General features: G+C 40.3%; 1 protein-coding gene across 1 annotated transcript in view; it reads right to left on the bottom strand.

The window, feature by feature from the left end:
* The window catches only part of LOC119194246 (small ribosomal subunit protein eS26), a 226092-nt gene that overhangs the window by 114915 nt on the left and 106049 nt on the right, over positions 1-5128 (bottom strand). The window lies entirely within an intron of this gene.

Here is a 5128-nt window from a genome sequence, read left to right as displayed (position 1 = left end):
TTTGTCACATGTTTGTGTGACGTCCTCACATTCTATGCGTCACCTGTTTTTCCATCCAGCTTCGGAGACGTGTGGAACGAATGCGTCACAGGTTCGGTCACGTGACGTTAGTGTCTAATGCGCTAGCAAACGTTCACGTTAACGGCAGCTCGCGTATCTGCATCCGACCCTCGAAAGGTAACGTTAACTATGAAAGCCTTCACTTTCAATCTTCAGAAGAGTGTAGACTCATATCTTACTAAGATTGTGACGATTTATCGATCATTTAGACTTCAAAACATGTCTTTAAAAAGTCCAACGTGAGCTCAGGTAAGACAGTGAACCATCGGTCCGTCTTGTTCCTAACGTTGGTTAAAGGAGCTCTCATACTTTACTAACAGGAAACCAGTACACAGGTGAATATGCTTTTTATTTGTTTTTTGTATAGCTATCACAGATATGCAAATGTTGAATTATTGTGGGGGGGGGGGGGGGGGGTTAAGAAAAAATGAGGCATGAATGGTGGAGATGTGAACACGTCTTGCTTCAGAAGCAGAGTAAACTTTTTCACATCTCCACCACTAGTAGGGTTGCCAACCGTCCCGTATTACCCGGGACATCCCGAATTATGGGCAATTTTGACCGCTAGCACCCCCCCTGTCAGCCTGCGAAAGTGTCCCTGATTTGGGAGTGGGAGAGTTGGCAACCCTAACCACCAGGTATCAAAACATATATATTTAAACCATAGAATTAAATAAATGTTAAATATGTTATGTTTAAGTTACTGATCTGTTATTACAGATGTATAATGTTGTTTATTTCATGTGGTTTTTAGGGTTCATTTGCAACCACTGTTGCCCAAACATACTTCTATTGAAGATGTGTTTGCTTTCTTTATATTAAACATTAATAATAATTAACCTACATATTTATTTGGCACACTTCCATCCTCAATTGAATGTTTTAAGCCGACGAGGTCAAAGGATGAGAGGATCAACTGTGTTCCAAAGAATATTACTTCAGTTTTATTGCTGTCAGATTTGTTACTATTTTGAAAAAACTTAAGTCATCACTGATTGCGTCCATGGTAGTTCCACCTTAAAGCCAGATTTTGGGGCAGCTTCTCGACAGAGAAATGTTATTTCCAAGAGAAAACCATTTTAAAACATTCAATTTCTATTTCAAGGAAGATTATCCCCAGTTACAGCGAGGCCGGATGCATCAGCAGAGTGAAGAGGTGGACTCACTAACACCAGTGTCACAATTTGGCACCAACAAAGCGCTCAGGACCAGGAAGCGTTAGAGATGGAATGTGCTTTACCCAGATGTTAGTGTACTGCTGGACAGTGCTCTTAATAAATTGCCACAATTTTTCTAGATGGACTCAAATGCCTTATTGGTGTCACAAGAAGACATTGTCAGCACTTGTTATATTTATCTCTTTCTTCAACTTGTAAATAGGTAAAATATAGAATGTGAAATGATGCCATGACCACCATGCTTCCCTGTTGGCATGTTGTGCTCAGTGTTGGGTCTCCACCACGCACAGCGTTTGGCATTGAGGGCAAACAGTTCAGTTTTGGTGTCATCTGACCAAAGCACCTTCTTCCACATGTTTGCCGTGTCTCTCACGTGCCTTGTGGAAAACTCTTAACATGATTTCTTATGGTTCTTTCAATAGCAGCTTTACTCTTGCCACTCTTCTGTTAAGTCCAGATTCATGGAGTCCAGGGTTACTTGTTGTCCCGTGCACAGATTCTGTCCACCTCCGGAGTTACCATGGGACTCCTGGTTGCTGCTATATCAAGGACATCACAGTGTCCTCAAGATAAACGTGACCTTTGACTTTGGTGATGATAGAGGAACTTACTCACATGTACAACTAAAGAGGGTACTAATTTCAAAAAGTGTCTCTCTGCCACTGGAGACAACCTGTCCAAACATTCTTTTCTTCTACTAAATGACATTCCAGTGTCACTAAACTGCAAACTTATCTATATATTGAGGGACATGTTTATTCTCTCAGTTCACGGTCCTAGATTAACAGTTTTAAAATGTAAAACCCTCCTGCCAAACCGGCTTCAGCAGACCAGTGTTATTCGGTGGGAAATAGATTTTCTGTAACAGTGTCATGCTTGTGTGTCCAACATGCTTAACAGCAGGTTGTCTGCTGCAATGGTTCCCAACCCAATTCTAGCCTGACGGTATGCATCTGTCCACAGCTCCAGAGGTCACCCTGAGGGTCAAATAAAAGGTAACATTATAGGAGTTAATTCATATCTGTATTGTTCTTGTCTAGCGAGAACAAATGTAAAACATTGTAGATATAAAGTATTCTAGAGTCAAAATGTCTGAATGCGATACAAGTCATTTTCCCTTGACCACAGCATTTGACCAACATTATTTATCATCTGGGACCTTTGACCTCTTGGGCCTAACCGTTCAATTTAGGATGGACGTGTGATGAACAAACCAGAATTAATGAACATTAATGAAATATAACAAGATGAATACAACAATGGTTGCAAATGAACCCTAAAACCACATGAAATAAACAGCATTAAATACATCTGTAATAACCTAGATAAATAACATGAACAGTTATATACGTATAATTCAATTTATGGTTTAAATACAAGTATTCTGCCACCTAGTGGTGGAGATGTGAACCCGTTTACGTCTCATTAAACTGTCTCTGAGGTCACTGAAGCAACACAATACGTGGAAAATAAATATAAGAGCCAAGAGCAGCGAAGGTGCGTGCAGTCAACTACTGCTGCTAACAGATCCAAAACCAGGATTATTTATTTTTTTCTCCAGGAATGAACTTTTCTCCTCATGTTACCCTGGAAACCTCTGTCATTGCAGACGGTTGCGTTGATTCTTACTGTGAAAATCGTACTTTCGTTTTAGTGGCTACGCTTCGTATTTTCGTTTTATTGGAAAAACCACAAAAGAAATTGACGGAGTATAAAGTTGTCAGTTGGTCTCGTTTTTTGGTTCTAAACGAAAAACGTGAAAACGACTGCCCACTTGCGTTTTCTCGTTATTGATTGAAAATGAAAATCAAGAAAACGGCCTACCACTTCCCTTTTGGATCTAAAACGAAATAAATATAAATATTTTTAATTTAAAATATAAATTGCATGTAAAAGGGATATGGCAAAATTAACAACTTTTTGAATATGATAAAGGCCCCCAAAAGGCCCTCAGTTTGTGAGAATAATAATAAGAATTCCTTGAAATACAATAGGTTCCTCTACGACTAGTCGTAGCGAGGACCCTAATTAAGCTGAAAAAGACATACTTGTACCTTCAAAGAGGTCAAGATCTTTATCTACTGTACCTAAGTCATGTACACACTTTTAAATCTGTTTTGCCAACTAAATACCTAAAACAATTTAATATGTTTCAAGACTCATCAAACAGTTTTTTGCAGAGCTTGCTGCTCTGCACTGAAATATGGCTCACGAAGTTCACTGATCACTACGTAATCAGTGTCTTGGACTTTGTACTGTGCCTGATGCTTAATTAAGTCGGAATTTCTGACTATTTTCAAAGCAAGTAAAAGCCTTTAACAATGGAAACAACCAGTGTGTTTTCTATTTAAGGTAGGGGACTCAGGCTTTTTAGAGTAATTAAATTGAATGGCCACTTCACATCCCCAAATTTGTTTTATATTGTAATTGAGAACAGCTAATCCCACTCTAGCATTGTCGTTTTGGTTTAACATTAACATTTTCTGTTAGCATATGATATTCTATAAATATATGAATTTAGGTTGAAAACAATCCTCAATTTGGGTTCTTGGGACCACATTTAAGCACAACAGGCTGGCTTTGACTTCCTGTCACTGCTGATGAAGTCTTGTGCGAGTCTGCACTGACGTGTACACCATGATCTGATGAAGTGTTTCCGATCGCATTTTGAACTCATCAGGACTGAGTGATGTGCGGACCAATGTGCTAGACGGCCAAAGAGAGGCCAGGCCTGCTCAGCTTCTCGTCTCCTCCCGAGAGGCCTCCTGACCCAGTACACTGGGCAGAAAGTTTGCTTTCTAGGGCTTTTGAAAGTTGAAGACACCTCGTCCTACTTAGAGGACGGATCATTTATCATTCTGCCCTCCCTCCCTAGCCCCAATTCTGTTTCTCCATCCTCAGTCGCTTCACTTTTTTTTATCAAGTGCTGGTTACTTTCCTCAGTTGCTAAATAGGTAATGACACAATATATATTTTTCATCACGTGTACCGTACTGCTATTTGTGGTTTGTCTGGTCACAGCAAAACAGCAGGAAATAGGACATCGTTTGCATCATTGCTAAGACTCTAACGACAGGTCCAGTTTCACATTAAACAAATCCTCCACATACTAATCTACTAACTAATCTACTTATTGAAAACAAGTGATACAAGTTTGCTGTTGTGGTTAACATTTTTTTTTACAGTGGGGCTGCAACGGTGTCATAATCCAAGCTTACCGCTGCAGGCGGGAACGATGTAGAGAGCAACAAATAATCAATTATACACACACAGCCTACTCAATAAGGTTGGATGCATTCAGCTCTGTTATATGTGCTCAGTCTCAGGAGTCAGTGAGAACAGTTGACAATGAAGCTGAAATAGTTTTCTACACCTAACTTCCTCATCTATTGCATTTGGCTTACCACAATGCTCTTACAACAAGAGTTGTGTGCAATAACATTTTTTGTCTGTGTTTGCGTCAATGCCGTGAGTTACAACAGCATGCAGTCTCATCCTCTCATGTGTGGGAGGCATATCATCAGGGGTAAAGGACTTGATTACGTAAGAGCCTGAGATTTCAATAAAAAACAAGTCTGAGATATGGGCAGATATGGTGAAATAGCCGTGTCCACTTGACATTTCTGGGTTTGCACCGTGTCTTGTGTCTCGATGCACCTTCCAACGACAGTGAGAGGAAGAGAAAAAAAAGCCTGGAAGAACAGAGGGACACACTGGTATGTCCCACTTTGCAAACTCTTTGCAGCCTACACTGCCAAGTCAATGTTACACCTATTCCACCTCCCCTGAAGCTTTAAATAGCCCTCTCTCCCTCAGCAGGACAAACAGAGAAACGAAGCCTCCAGCACCCTCTGCGCCTCTGACTGAACATTTATTACCTGTAAATGGGG

The sequence above is a fragment of the Pungitius pungitius genome, chromosome 8 (genome assembly GCF_949316345.1).
Source record: "Pungitius pungitius chromosome 8, fPunPun2.1, whole genome shotgun sequence".
Lineage (NCBI taxonomy): Eukaryota > Metazoa > Chordata > Actinopteri > Perciformes > Gasterosteidae > Pungitius > Pungitius pungitius.
This window is presented reverse-complemented; position numbering and strand designations above follow the sequence as displayed.